The sequence below is a fragment of the Enhydra lutris genome, unplaced genomic scaffold, assembly GCF_002288905.1.
Source record: "Enhydra lutris kenyoni isolate GAN:26980312 unplaced genomic scaffold, ASM228890v2 scaffoldscaffold9, whole genome shotgun sequence".
Classification (NCBI taxonomy): domain Eukaryota; kingdom Metazoa; phylum Chordata; class Mammalia; order Carnivora; family Mustelidae; genus Enhydra; species Enhydra lutris.
The window spans coordinates 37,456,837-37,473,572 of NW_019154093.1; the positions used below are offsets into that span (position 1 = coordinate 37,456,837).

The following is a 16,736-nucleotide window of genomic DNA, read 5'->3' on the forward strand; positions in this document are numbered from 1 at the left end:
CCTAAGTCAAATAACTGGCTGCAAACAATAGTAAATCATCATGGATACAAACGACTAATAAAGGTGGGCATATTTTAGAGTTAAGTCTTATTGCTGTTTAATTAAGGTACATAACATAACTGATGCTGGTATTATAACAAAACAAGTCCTCATCAATTGGACTGTGGCAGTCAGGGCAATTTTTCAAGTATCATTACAGGAACTCAGTTGGGTTGACTGAGTTATTGAACATGGAAAGACATAATGAGAAATAAGAAACTTTTAAAATGCTATTCTCTTTCAGAGAGGTCTTCATTATCCCTTGTTAGTATAATGAGTAGTTCCTCTTGCCTTGTTACAGACCAGTGTTAATTCCCTAAGTAAGAAGGCTCTTTTTCAGAACGGAAGCAGCATATCACATTAGCTAATTAAGACATTAACTTTAAAGTCACACAGAAGGGTTTATTCTCCAATGTGACACTTAATGCGACCAGCTGCAGGAAACTGGGTATTATTTTTTTAATCTAAGACTCCATTTACTTATCTGAAAAATGAGGATAATGATAGAATCTACCTTGTGGGGTTGCTTTGAGAATTAAAGGAAGATACTTATATGGAGATAGGCAGGTTCGGTTTCAGACAATGGAAATACCATAAAACAAATATTGCCATAAAATGAGTCAAATGATTTTTTTTGGTTTTCTAGTGCATATTAAAAGTGATGTTTATACTATACTGTAGTCTGTCAAGTGTGCAATAACATTATGTTTAACAAAGTGATGTATATACCCTAATAAAAAATACTTTATCATTAAAAATTACAAACTGTCATCTGAGCTTTCAGTGAGTTGTGATCTTTTTGCTGGTGGAAGATCTTGTCTCAGTGTTGATGATTGCTGATTGGTCAGGGTGCTGGTTGCTGAAGGGTGAGGTGGCCATGGCAATTTCTTATAAGAAGACGACAAAAAATTTTGCCGCACTGATTGACTTTTCTTTTCATGGACCATTTCTCTGCAGCCTGCAATGCTGTTTGATAGCACTTTACTCACAGTAGAACTTCTTTCAAAATTGCAGTTAGTCCTCTCAAACCCTACTGCTGCTTTATCAACTAACTTTATGTCATATTCTAAATCCTTTGTTGTCATTTCAACAATATCCACAGCATCTTCACCAGGAGTAGATTCCATCTCAAAAATCCACTCTCTTAGTTCATCAATAAGAAACACTTAAAAAAAAAAAAAAAAGATTTTATTTATTTATTTATTTGTGAGAGAGAGAGAGAGCACAAGCAGGGGGAGCAACAGGTAGAGGGAGAAGCAGGCTCCCCACTGAACAAGGAGCCTGATGCAGGACTCGATCCCAGGACGCTGTGATCACAACCTGACGAAAGGCAGACACTTCACACACTGAGCCACCCGGGCATCCCAAGAAGCAATTTCTTCTCTTCTAAGATGAGATCATGAGATTGCAGCAATTCAGTCACATCTTTAAGCACCATTTCTAATTCTAATTCTGCTGTTTCCATCACATCTGCAGTTAATTCCTCCACTGAAGTCTGGAATCCCTCAAAGTCATCCATGAGGGCTAGAACGAACTTCTTCCAAACTCCTGTTAAAGTTGACAATTTTGACTTCTTCCCTTGAATCACAAATTTTCTTAATGGCATCTAGAATGTTGAATTCTCTCCAGAGGTTTTCAATTGACTTTGCCCAGATACATCAGAGAAATCACTATCTATGGCAGCTATAATCTTATAAAATGTATTATTTAAGTAATAAAACTTAAAAGTCTAAATGATTCCTCCATCCATGTACTGCAGCATGAATGTTGTGTTAGCAGGCATCAAGACAAATGAATCTTATTGTACATCTTCATCAGAGCTCTTCAGTGACCAGGTGTATTGTCAGTGAGCAGTGATACTTTGAAAGAATTTTTTTTTCTAAGCAGTAGTTCTCAACAGTGGGCTTAAAATATCCAGTAAACTGTGCTATAAATGGATGTGCTGTCATCCAAGCTTTGTTCCATATATAGAGCATAGGCAGAGTAGATGTGGCATAATTCTTAAGGACCCTAGGACTTTTGGAATGGTCAGTAAGCATTGATTTCAACTTAAAAGTCACCAGCTGAATTAGTTCCTAACAGGAGAATCAACTTGTCCTTTGAAACTTTGAAGCCAGGCATTGATTACTCCTCTCTAGCAAGGAAAGTCCTACCTGGCATCTTCTTCCAATAGAAGGCTCTTTCAGGGCTGCCTGCATGGCTTATTTGGTTAAGCTTTGACTCTTGATTTCTGCTCAGATTATGATCTCAGGGTCCTGAGATCGAGCTGCTCGTTGAACTCTGCACTTAGCAGGGAGTTTGCTTGTCCCTCTCCCTCTGCTCCTCCCTCTGCTCTCTCTCATTCTCTCAAATAAATGAAAAAAAAAATCTTCCAAAAAAAAAAAAAAAAAAAGGCTGTTTCATCTACATTAAAAATCTGTTGTTTAGTGTAGCCACCTTCATTAATTATCGAAGCTAGATCTTCTGGGTAACTTGCTACAATTCTACAGCAGCACTTGTTGCTTCCCCTTGCACTTTTTATGTTAGGAAAACAGCTGCTTTTCTTAAGCCTCATGTGCCAACCTCTGCTGGCTTCAGACTTTTATTCTGCAGCTTCCTCACCTCTCTCAGTCTTTATAGAATTGAAGAGAGTTAGGGCCTTGCTTTGGATTAGGCTTTGGCTTAAGGGAATGTTGAGGCTGGTTTGATCTATCCAAACCATGAAGACTTTATCCATATTAGCAATAAGTTATTCCACTTTCTTACCATTTTCATGTGTTCACTGGAATATCACTTTGAATTTCCTTCAAGAACTTTAACTTTGCATTTACAACCTAGCTAACTATTTGGCACCAGAGGCCTAAATTTTAGCCTATCTTGGCTTTTGGCATACTTTCTTTATTGAGCTTAATTATTTCTAGCTTTTGGTTTAAAGTGAGAGACATAAGATTCTTCATTTTGCTTGAACACTTAGAGGCTATGATAGGGTTATTAACTAACCTAATTTTGATATTGTTGTGTCTCAGGGAATAGGGAAACCTGGGGAGAGAGAGAAAGATGGTGGTTGGTGAAGCAGTCATAGCACATATACTTACAGAGTGAACTTGTTATCCTATATGGACACAGTTTGTGGCTCCCCAAAACAATTATAATAGCAACAGCAAACAGCACTGATCTCAGATAACCATAACAGATATAGTAGTAATGGAAAAGTTTGAAATATTGTGAGAATAACCAAAATGTGACTGAGAGATGTGAAATGAGCAAATATTGTTTTATAGATGATGCAGAGAAACTTGCTCGACACAAACCTTTACTTATCTGTGAAGCATAATAAAGCGAAGTGCAAAAAATACAAACTGAGGGTTTTGGAGTGGAGGGTGGTAGGGGGTGGGTGAGCGTGGTGGTGGGTATTATGGAGGACACGTATTGCACGGAGCACTGGGTGTGGTGCAGAAACAATGAATTGTGGAACACTGAAAAAAAAAAATGGGAAAAAAATGAGGTATGCCTGTAACAAGTACTTGGTATAAAACCTGGGACATAGCAAGTTTTCTTTTCTTTCTCCTTCCTTCCTTTCACTTGTTATTATTGTTCTTCTTATTCTAAAGTAAGTATTTGTGTGAAGATAATAAATCAGAAATGGAAATTAATAGAAATTACCACCACTATTTTTAAAAACAATAAGGCATAGCAAGCAAAAGTTGTACACAACTGACATAAATCTGAAATTCTTGCAATAGTGTTAGATAGTAATTCATGTTAGGTAGTAATTTTCTCACACAATGACATAGTTCTTTCTCTGTTATTCTACAAATTCCATATGGGATCTTGACCAAGACTTGCTTGGTCAACTCCCAAGGAAAGCTGCAATCTTAGAAAACCGTCATAGAAAGCCAAATGATAGTGTCTTCCCTTTACTGAGAGTTGGAATTGTAAAACTTGACTCCTTCAGATGCAAGGAGAGCCCACTTTCATTAGCAAAATTCATACTGCTCTCTTTTATAATCTTTTTTTTTTTTAATGTTTATTTAACAGAGAGAGACACAGTGAGAGAGGACACAAGCAGGGGAGTGGGAGAGGGAGAAGCAGGCTTCCTGCCGAGTAGGGAGCCCGATGTGGGGCTCGATCCCAGGACCCTGAGATCATGACCTGAGCCGAAGGCAGACAACGACTGAGCTGCCCAGGCACCCCACTTTTATAATCTTTTATACTTTTCTGCAGTATTTTCAATGTGAAGATCAACATTAGGTCACCAGACATAGCTCTTAACCAATCATTTCATGTGAATTATATCTCGCTCTTCTACATCTAGCATAGTCAAGCAGACTTTCAGTACAAATAAATTGCTTCCTATAAAACACTGACTTTGAAACATGCTCAAGTTACATCCCATTAAAAAAACAAATATATAAATTTTGTTCTCCAAACCACAGCCCCATTCAGCTACAGCACTACATTCTTGTTTTATTCCTGTGTAAGCCTCTGTAAAGAGTTTACCTACTTATCTCCTACTCATTCCTCCAAAGCCATGCCATCTGGATCCTACCCAGCCACTCAACTGAAACAGCTTTCATTCAGACCACCAATAATCACTTTGTGTTGTTATTTGTGTTCTATTGCCCTGTAACAAATTATACAAACTTAGTGACTAAGACAACACTCATTTATTATCTTGCAGTTTCTGTAGTCCTGGCTGGGCTTAGCCTAGTTCTCTCCTTCAGGGTCTTACCAGGTGAAGTCTCATCCTGAGCTCAGTTGAGGAAGCATCTATTTCTGAGCTTACCCAGGCTGTTTTGAAGGATTTGTTTCCTCATGGTTGGCAGTTCCATAGTGTAATGGTGAGCACTCTGGACTCTGTTTCCTTATGGTTATATGACCCAAAGCCCTGCTTTTTGCTGACTTATAGCTGAAGGCCACCTTTAGGTGTTGGAGGTGTTATTGCTATATGTAGGTTCTCAATAAGGCTGCTCACTTCATTGAGCCAACAAGAAGACCCTGTCCTCAGGAAAGTCCCTGCCCTTCTTTTAAGGGCTTTCAGTAATTAAACCAAGAAAATCTATTTTTGTTTAATTCACAGTCAACTGATTTGGGGCCTTACCTGCACCATCACCTTTTCCGTTTTCTGTTGGCTAAAAGCAAGTCTTAGATCCTACCCCCATCCAAGGGAAGGGGATTTTATAGGACTTGAGCACTTGGAGGTATGATGATCATGGGTCCATCTTGGAATTCTGCATAACACTTACTAAATCCACCAGGCAATTTTTATAATGCTCTTTTCATTTAAGTTCTTAGCAAGAATCAATACTGTTGATTATTTCTTCATTTTAGAAAATCTTCTAATTTTTTGGCTATCATAATATAATAACCTTCTCATTTTCCTCCATCTCTCTGGTTATTCTTTTGCATATTCAACTTGCTCTTTCTAGCCATTACGTATTAAAATTTCCAAATACTGTTTGAAGTCTTCTTCCAAGTATACTCATTCCACGAACAATCTCATTACACCCATCCACAGCATCAGTTAATCCTATAATCAGATGTCTCACAAATTGATAACTCTAACTCAGACCTCTCCCCATATATCCAAATGTCTACTTGATACATCTTGGTTGTCTTAAAAGTACCTCAAAGTCTCCAAATCCACTATCTTTCCCTCAAAACCTGAACTTCTTCCACTGTTTCTTTTTTCCTATTTTTGTCTGAATGTTATATATTCTTAATCATCCAAGTTTGAAAGGCACAAATCTTGGAGTGATTTTTTCATATCTTCTCCTTTTCCTCTTATATCCACCATAATCTCAAAGCTTCTTAATTTTACCTTCTGAAAATGTTGTGAATCTATTCACAAATCATTTCTGCAAAGATTTTAAGATTCTGCCAGATACTCCTATAAGTAGTTTTCCTACATAGTGTTCTGAAAACCCTTCATTTTAAAATGATCCTATGGCTTTCCATTGTTCATTCAAGAAAGACAAAAGCTTTACTACAGTTGATAGGACCTTGCAGAGTCTAACTTGCAATCTATCCCTTCAGCTTCATCTCATAGCCTATTCTCTCACTCTATGTATTCCAACTACCTGGACTTTCTTTTAATTCCTGAACATATTCAGCAATAGGGGAACAGAATATACATATCTTTAAATGACATGAAATGACAGAATGACAGGAATGACAAAAATTACCTTAAAGGAAGAGTGTACTTTTGGACAATATTGAATGTAGAAAAAAAATTTTTTTAAGTTGAATGAAATTTTTAATAACCACAAGAAGATGAATACTCTGAAATAACTGCAAAGTAACAATAAGGAAAAACATCATTCTTTTTCAAAAAGCAAAGAAGAGAGATAAAAATCAACACTGATGAGGAAAGATATTACAGAAAACTTAAACATGAAAACCAGACAAAATCTTCACTGGAGTCAGTCAAAGAAGAATTAACATTGTAAAAATGTAAGATATTTGAATAACAAATATAGAAAACCCATGAATACAAAGGAAATATGACCAAAACAACAAAAACAACAACAAAAGATGAAGGGAAATAATGACAAATGTGGAGAAATTAAAAAATGAGAACCAACCTAAGAATTACAAATTGTTCCAAGAAAGAAGTCAAACTGATTCAAAGGAAAAAGTCATCACAGACTTAATTGAATGTACTTTTCAAGGCAGTAAAAACAGGTGACTACATATTAAAATGTCTTTCACTGTACTATACAATCACTTAAATGAGATCTGCATCCAAACACGTCGAGACAAACATTTTCAAATTACACTATCACCTCTTTGACAAGAAGATATCTGTCTTATTTACCATTATATCAATAGCACATAGTGTAGTGGCTGGAACTTGGGAGATATTTAACAAATATTTCAGAAGAGTGAAGAAATTCATTGCTTAACTTTTAAAATAAAAGTACACCAAAGGAATCTGTCTGAAAGAAAGAGAGGGGAAGAGAAGAGAAAGAATTAAAAACCGAGAAACACAGAGAGAGAGAGAAATGAAGGATGTGCGGAAGGAGGAAAGAAAGGGAGGGAGGAAAGAAAAATGGAAGAACAAATTTTTTTATTTTAAAGCAGATGTTATGAACTCATTTTTCTTGTTCTTTCCTTCTAAATGCAACTGAATACCTTGAAAATTTTCAATGGACCATGATGAAAGGGCTCTAAAAGCTTAAAAGAAGAATGGAAATTGGGACTTCAGTAATTAAGGAAAGACTACATTGTATATTTTTTGAGTATTTCTTTTTATCCATATACCCTGGGCACCAGAGATAACTGCAGACTGGCACTATCAAAAGACATTAGTCATCATCATCACTATCAAGAAAAGTCTGCTCTTCCAGTCCAAAGGAATAGGATAGGAGAGGCACAATAGATACCTTGTAGAGAGCCCTAATCTTTATTTTAAAATCCTAGCTGACAGGCAGTTTAATCCATCTGCAGTAGCAGATCAGTGAGGGCCCAGCCATCCAACCCTACTTTCCCTGGCACACAGACCTATCTGGTCTCAGTGAAACCCTGTGTCTCCCTACCTTGCACCCAGTGGCATAAGGAGACCTAGACACAACAGTTTCTCTGTCTTCCCAGAAAATAACTCAGTGACGTTAGGGAGCCCAGAAAGGCACTTTCACTGTGGCAGATGTCACCAGTAGGGTTTGAGCGATAGCCCAACAATGCCGGAAGAATAAAGTAGATCAGATTAGCATTATCATTATAAGGAGTTAGAAAACTGTCATTGTAACTGAGGCCCACAAAAGTAGGCCAGAGCCTATGGTCTGGTAAAAGTAGAAGATTCTTATACATTAAAGAGTCTCCTAATGTAATAACCAAAATGTCCAAAATACAATTGAAAATTGTATTATACCAATAGTATTATTATGTATTTGCAAGACAAAAATGGTATTGGTGTGTCTAGGTGGCACAATGGTTAAGTGTCTGTCTGCCTTTAGCTCAGGTCATGATCTCCAGGTCCTGGGATTCAGCCGTCTATGCTCCTCCCCCCACTCCTGCTCTCTCTCTCAAAGAAATAAATAAAATCTTAAAAAAAGAAAGACGATAAAAATGATATTATACCATTCTATTAGGAACCAGGAAAAACCACAATCTGAATGAGAAATGACAATTATCTGACACCAATAATAAAATGAATCAGATGTTGACATAATCTAACAAGGAATTGAAACAGGCACTACAAAAATGCTTCAATAAACATTACATAATCTCTTGAAACAAAAAAATAGAAAATCTCAACAACAAAATAAAAGTTATTAAAAAATAGAAATTATACAACTGAAGAATTTAATGACCAGGATAAAAATCTTGCTGAATAAAATTAATAGTAGAGTGAAAATGGCAGAGAATAGAGTGAGCAGGAAGGCAGATTATTCAAATTTACTCAATCTGAACAACAAAAAGAATAATAGACTTAACAAAAATGAACAGAATTTCAAGGATTTGTGTAAAAATAACAAAAGATCTAGTATTTTATCATTAGAGTCTCAGAAAGAAAAGAGAAAGAGCATTTGATAAAAAGTATTTGAAGAAATATTGGTTGTAAACTTCCCCGAATTGATTAAAGACATAAATTTAGATGTTCAGGAGGCTAGATGAACTCCAAATATGATAAACCCTAAAATATCTCCACCAAGGTGTGTCACAATTAAACTTCTGAAAACTAAAGAAGAAACCCTTATAAACAGCCAGAGAGAAATAAAGACGAGCCGAAAAATTCAAATAATGGTGAAAGAACAACAGAATGGATAAAAATAGAACTAAACATAATAGGAATTTTTTATTTCATATTTTATAGTTGTAGCAAAAATTGTCACAAAACTTGATAAGGTGCACAATGTATATAGAAGAAATAATTAAGATAAGTACATATATAAAGTGTGGAGAGTAAAGGGACCTAAATGTAAATAAGATTTCTCTACTTCACTTTAAGTGGTAATAACATTGAACCCAGTAGATTGCGTGGAGTTATATAAGTATGTTTTAATGTTCAGAGCAACCACTAAAATGACAGGTTTAAAATTATAAATAAATAAAAATAAATTATAAATTATAAATAAGTAAAAATTGAGCTAAAAATACATCCAAATAACCTACAGGAAGGCAAGAAAAAAGAAACAGAAGAATGAGAAACCAAGGGAACGAACAAAATATAAAATGGTAAACTTAAACCTTAGGATATTAATAATTGCATTAATTATAAAGAATGTAAATGCTTCAGTTAAAACGCAGAACTTTTCAGATTAAAGGCAAGGATAAAGGATAAAAAAGCAAGACATCATTTGCAGCCCATAGGAAATTTTTTAAAATGTAAAGATGTAGAAAGATTAAATATAAAAAGTTAAAAAAGTAGATATGTCACACTATGTAAATGAAAGCTAGAGTGACTATATTTATATCAGGAAAATTAAGCTCAAAGTAAAACATAATAAAGGCATTCCATGATGATAAAGGGGTCAGTTCATCAGGAGAATATAGCAATCCTCAAATTATTTTTACAAATTTATATTTTCTTAGACTTTCCCTGTAACTTCAAGCTATATATACTTCCCCTTTAGTTTAGCTTTGTTATATATTTTTTTAACAATTTAGTTCTAATAGCTAAGAAATTCTTGGTAGCATAGTTATGATTGTGACCTGCTTAAAAAAGACACTGTTTTTTGTTGCCTAGGTGTCTCAGTAGATTAAGCATCTGCCTCTGGCGTAGGTCCTGATCTCAGGGCGGTGGGATCCAGCCCCATGTCTGAGGCTCCCAGCTTCTCCCTCTCCTCCCTGTTTGTGCTTTCTCTCACTATCTTTCTCTCTCTCAAATAAATAAATAAAATCTTTTTAAAAAATCACTTGTATTTGTATAGAGAAATTTTTATGAAGGTGTAATCTTCCCTTAGAATTGTACTGAGTCAATATTATGGAAACTAAAATTCCACAAAGCCTATCCATTGAGTTTTAGAATAATAAGAAAAATTCTTTGAAGAGATTCTTTTTCTATTTGACTTTTTATAACATAATTCTATCCTTATGGCAATCATACTATACTTCCCATTGCAAACAATAATTTGATATTATCAAATTATTTTATTAAATATAAAATTATACTGTCTTTAAATAACTTCAAATAATAAATATTAAAATTATATTGTCTTCAAATAACTGAATGCTACCTTTCCAAATGTCAAAAAATTCTTCTATTAACCAATTTGGTGAAAATCATGATGAGTAGTCATGTTCTTGCCTTCATGTTAGAAGTTTCTCAACATGATTTAACCTTCTCCTGGTGATTCAAGGACAGTTTTGTAAACATGCATTACTGTAAAGTGTGGTAATAGAATTCTATCTGTGCTTTCCTCCCTATCAAGTTGTCAGCTGTCACTTTTGCTGTGATTATTCTTGCTTTTAAGCTACCCCTTCTTTTGACATATTGTTTCCTGTTTTCCTTTCCTTCTTCAGAAAGGTGATAAATCACCCTTGTTAAGAATTATAAAATAAATAAGTGTTAATGAATCGGGGATTGAAAACTAATCAAGCCTTGGATGATGTATGATAAACAAGATAAAGAACTATGGGACATCAGTGCAGAAGTGGGATGCTCTATTTTAAAAGATCCCTTTCTCTACCTGACCTCACTTTAGGTCTGTACTGGATCCTTTTACTAGGTTGTTGCAGTGACTCAACTATGATGTTGGTGACCTGGAGCTACTGTCATTTCACTCATTTGATTAGGGATTTACACATTGGGGATGAAGAGGAAATCTAATGAAAATCATATCCAATAAAGAAATCTAATGAAATCCTCAGTCTATACACTTACAGACCTTGTACATATGCATAGCAATGTCAACGTACAAAGGAAGAAATATTATCTTTTCCTGGACTTCTTTTTATGCTAGAAAACTTCCAAGAAGCTCTTGGAAAATGTTCCCTATCATTTCACTGTTCTAAACTGTGTTATATCTTTATTCATGTACCATGACTATATTCCAGGAAAAAGTTATGCACTCATTAGCTTAGGACTATTATACTGCACCAATCATTTTAAAGAGTTGATTTAGTATTAAAAACAATCTTAGATAATGTATTTGCCACTTGTCCTATCATACAATTATTCAGCAATATATCCCACACTATTGCTTGTAGTATCTATTTGTCTATATATATTCAGCTATCCTAAAATATTTTAAGGTGTGGAATAGGAATAAGGGATAGAAGAGATGTTGTTACCTGAGAGGTCAGGAATCTGGGCATTGATAGTAAAGGGCCCGCATATGTAATTCAGTGCCTTTTTTCCCTATCTATGCCTTGTAGTTTGTGGGCAGTATGTATTAGAATTATCTTCAGCTTTTCCTTTAATTTAAACATTTCCATTTTCTTCTGATTCGGAATGAGACCCATTTCTCCTGCATCTCTCTTTCAAGCTTAAATAATTATTAGTCACATTTTATAGATTAGACTATAGAACCTCAGACATGTTCAGTAATGTATACAATGTCACACATCTAGTAAGTGCCAGTGCTGGAATACAAACCTAAATTTGGCTCCAAAAACCATCTCATTTCTTCTGTTCCATTCTATATAACTCCACTGTGCTACGTCCTCATTTTAGTTCTTTAGGATTCATCTTCTCCTTAATCCTTAAAAGTTTTTTAAGCATAAAATATCATACATACAAAGAAATGCACATAACATATTTGCATGTTTAAAGAATTATAAATTAGCATTCATGTACCTAAAATATCAGAGTTGTTGAATTGCACATTCCTACCCAACTCTGATCATCTCTTTTAGTTCAGTAACTCCATTCCAGAAGACCAGTTTTCCCTACTCCTCACTGCTTAGGTCCATCTTTAAGGTGAACATTTAAGTCCTATAACAAAGCCAATAATGTATACAATTTTAGTGAAAGATCACTCAAGAGAAACAAGTGGTCAGTGATTTCTCATTGGCTAGGAAAACTTACTAAATATTACACTTTGTATTAATATCTTAGATTGTGCCATAACAAAAACTGAAGTTGCACTCTGTTGAATTTTATCATCACAGCTGAAATCAATACATGTTACTGACTAATTATTTTGGCATGATAAAAAATAAGATTAAAGGGAGATTAGATTAAATTTGATTCACAACCAGAACATTATTAGACATTAGAAAATTGAAATCAGGTTCATGCAAATGTAGTATAGTGCTGATATATTTTAGACAGTTTTCAAAGTTGTAATAGAAATCCAGGCAAATAAAAAAAATGTCTTAAGCTCTTCTCTGAAAAATCCATAGGTTTAAGCCAGCTTGCTTAGTTATCTCTGCAAACAGCTTCCTCCAAGATTCTACTCAGGATACAATTTTAGAAAAGATTCTCAGCGGGGTGCCAGGGTGGCTCAGTCATTAAGCATCTGTCTTCAGCTCAGGTCATGATCCCTGGGTCCTGGGATCTAGCCCCGCATAGGACTCCCTGCTTGGCGGGGAGCCTGCTTCTCCCTCTGTCTCTGCCTGCTGTTCCCCCTGCTTGTTCTCTCTCTGTGTGTCAAATAAATAAATAAAATATTTAAAAAAAGAAAGAAAGAAAGAAAGAAAGAAAAAGAAAAGATTCTCAGCACTTATTTTTGTACTACCTCTGGCTTAACATATTCCTCATTTGTGTAAGGGCTTGAACCTCCACTGAACTTCTTTTAAAATGCAAATTCTTCTGAGGGAAAACTCCAGTCTCATAAAACTCTTTAACATAAAAGTGATTTTAGATCATTGACCTCAAGAATTAGAAGGAATCAAACATCAAGAGATGTTTGGATGCCCAGGAAGAAAAGGAAAAGTCAGAAAACAAATATGTAGATGAGGAGTTTGAAAAACAAATTTGACCTGCTATGTATTTTTGCTTAAAGTTGGTTCTGTTATCTGGTGAAAGGCTTTTTCACATAACGTTTCAGCCCTTTCTACATCCTTCCTCTCATTTCTGTGGTAACCCCCCTAATTCATTCCTCCTTACAAAAGCTTCTCTTCTTCTCCTTGCCAGAGGGCAGGACCTCCCTTCTATGTGTCCCTGGAACACTTTGTACAGATTGTTAATGCAGTGCTTAGAGCGTGGTATTTTATCCTGTTGCTTCCATGTCTGTTTCCTCCCTGTTGGGTTATAAGTAGCTTAAGGGCAAGCAGGCATGCCTTATTCATCTATTATTAGCATTAAGCACAATATTTGATATGTAGTCATTACTCCAATAAAAATTTACAAAGAAAGCAAGGAATTGTAAAATAGACAATTCGATTCATGTCATGAAACTTACCAGAGTTTAAAGGCATCCGATAAATAACTTCTGTATTCTAGAACAATTTTGGAACCAATTCAGATATTGACAAGATGTCAGACTGAGATCAAGAATCAGTTTTTCATTACTTTTAAATGCTAGATTGGGGGTCATAGCTAAGACGTTTGGCAACAATGTTCTACTTCATACTACACTCCAGGTGTATGCATACTTACTTACTTAGCCACAGCAATAAGGAAAAACCGCAGGCTTCTTCATATGGGGAATTTCGCTCACAAAATTTATAGCACTGAGGAACAGATCAATGTAATGTATCTCCTGAAGCAGCTTCATCACAAAGAAAGATGGAGGAACGAACTGAGCCACACATACCTAGTTCTTCTTCAAAATTTATGAATTAAGTAAATTGTTGCTTTTCCCAACAAGAGTTAGAAAGGAAAAAGAAGTCAGGAATGTTGGGGAAATGTCTCCACACAGAAATTAGATGAGTGCATGGAAAGAATCTCCATTTACTGTGTCCCCAAGAATTTTTATCTCTTAAACTACTGGGCTTAAATTTTAAGCCCTTAGACAACCAGGGGGAAATTTATTAGGGCAGTTTCAACCTAGATATCAACTGCTACTCTTTTGTGGATCCTTCTGGGATCATTGGGGGCAGAGAGGAGAAGCAATATAGATTTCACTCTAAGATTACTTGAAACCAGTCTTGACGCTTCATTTCATGTTCTACTCATCCCAAGTAATGTCCTACATGAGTATCAAAGCTTTTGCAGTATGATTAAATTCACCCATTTATTCAACAAATACTGATTGAGTACCTGCCCTGTGTGCCTCTCTCCCTGTTCTGGGTGCTTGTGATCCATAGTGAGCAAATATTTAAAAACCAAAGAAGGGAAACTTTCCCATTCAACAGAGTTATGTTCTATTTGGGAAAAGCAGACATTAAACAAAATAAATAAGTAATAATTTATTAGAAGGTGATTCATTTTGTAGAAAAATACAAGAAAAATTATGGGGGTTAGGACTAGAGAGAGATTTCGGTACAATTTTAAGTGGAGAGAATAGACTAGACCTCATACAAAGGATGACAGATGATCAAGGAGGAGGAGTTAGCCACAGGGCTCTACAAGCAGTCTAGAATCCAGGACTTCTATATTTAAATTCAACTGGGAGAACTTGATTCAGATGTTATTTTGGCCTGATCCATTTATGATATGTCACCTATATATACAGTCTCCTCTCAGAGAGGCTATGAAGATAGTGTTGCCTTTTTGCAAAATTTAGAAATTTGTATTAATGAACATCTTAATCATCAGAGTGCCTTTCTTTCCCATAAACTATTTCCAGACTTTTGAGTGCCAGCAGTGTACTGAATGGGAGTCTGTCTAATGGCCTGATTTTTACAGTCTGATGAGAGGGTGTGTTTGGTCCTAGAACCCTAGTGACTATTGCCACATGCATTTCTGTGGAATTGCTTAGTCATGTCATTCTTGTCTGTCTCATCTGGAGAATTAACCTCAGCTTGTTCCTGACCAAAAGCATCCATTGTTAATGGAGGATTATGTGCCTGTAAGGACCCAAGGAAGGGAAATATCTACTCTTACAAAAAAACTTGCTTTCCTCCACATTAGAATGTTCCAGATGGGTGTTTAGTAGAATTTCTTTCTACTGTATCTTTTTTATAGAAGTGAAATAGTCTCATGGTGTGTTTTATCTCCTATTGTTCTATAATTTTTAGAGGAAGTTTGACAGATAAAGTACAAGACACCTGGTTAAATTTGAATTCGGATATTTAACAAGTAATTTTTTTAGTGTAAATATGTCTCAGGTAATATTTAGGATACATTTATATTAAAAATTACTCATTCCAGGGCACCTGGGTGGCTCAGTGGGTTAAGCCTCTGCCTTCTGCTCTGGTCATGATCTCGGTCCTGGGATTGAGTCCCGAATCAGGCTCTCTGCTCAGCAGGGAGCCTGCTTCCCCCTCTCTCTCTCTCTTGCCTGCCTCTCAGCCTACTTGTGATCTCTGTCTGTCAAATGAATAAATAAAATCTTTTAAAAAATTACTCATTTCTTATCTGAAACTCACATGTAACTGAGTGTCTGTATTAGGATTTTCCAGAAAAACAGAAATAGCGGATATCCATCTATCTATTGTTAAAAACAAAATTCAACCAAATAAATTTGAAGATTTAATTGGTTTGCTAAGTGAATCCTGAATTGGGCATCTTCTCCTCTAGCAAGTAAAGAGGTATTCTGAGGAACTGTACAAAACAGAAGGTTTTTATAAGAAGGAAGGTGGGGCAAGAAGTTGTTAGCAAAAGACAAGAAAGGATTGTCACAAGTTTTTTTTGCGGGGGGGGGGGGGGGGGGGGAAGAGAATGGCAGGGTTTTTATCATGCAGATTACCTCATTAGTGCTGCTAAGGAAATTTTAGACTGATTGGTAAAAGCTCACATTCCTGGAAGGGGTTGAAACTTTATATTTAAAGTGTTAGTTTGCTATTGTGGGGGGCAAAGACTCCATTTTGGGCTTGCTATTTCTTTTTTTAACACTACATCTTGGGGCAACTGGGTGGCTCAGCTGGTTAAGCATCTGACTCTTGGTTTTGGCTCAAGTTGTAAGATTCCCCCCTTGCTTCCACCTCCCCACTCAGTGTGAAGTCTGAGATTCTTTCTCCCTCTGCCCCTCCCACTGTGCTCTCTCTCTCTCTCTCAAGTAAGTAAATAAACCATTAAAAACCCCACTATATCTCATTATAAATACAGGCATAGATATCTGTACCTATAAATTGAAATAGAGAGATCTCTCACTAAATATAGGCCTATCTCTCTTTGTATGTATGTGTATATATTAAAGAATTGACTCACATGTTGGGGTGCCTGTGTGGTTCAGTAGGTTAAGCATCCAACACTTGATTTCTGCTGAGGTTGTGATCTCAGAATTCTGAGATCGAGCCTCGTATAAGATTACATGCTGGACCTGAAGCCTGCTTAAGGTTCTCTCTCTCTCTCTCCTTCTGCTCCTCTTCCCACCCTTACCACCTTCCTTGCCTGTGTGTTCCCCATCTTTCTAAATTAAAAAAAAAAAAAAAAAGAAAGAAAGAAAGTAAAGAAAGGAAAAGGAAATAAAAAAGAAAAAAAGAATTGGCTCTCATGCTTATGGAGGTCTACTAGTCCAAAATCTGCAGGGTAGTTTGGTAGGCTGGAGATCCAGAGAGGAGACAGTATTGCAAAACAAGTCCAAAATCCATCTGTTAACAGATTCGTTTTTACTTAGATGAGATCAATCTTTTTCTTTTTTCTTTTTTTTTTTTTTAAGATTTTATTTAGTTATTTGACAGACAGAGATCACAAGTAGGCAGAGAGGCAGGCAGAGAGAGAGAGGAAGGGAAGCAGGCTCTCTGCTGAGCAGAGAGCCCCATGTGGGACTCGATCCCAGGACCCT

General features: G+C 35.9%; 1 pseudogene; it reads right to left on the minus strand.

Moving 5' to 3' along the window:
- Positions 1–815: 815 nt before the first annotated feature.
- Positions 816–4,835, minus strand: LOC111142898 (annotated as a pseudogene).
- Between the last annotated feature and the right edge of the window lie 11,901 nt (positions 4,836–16,736).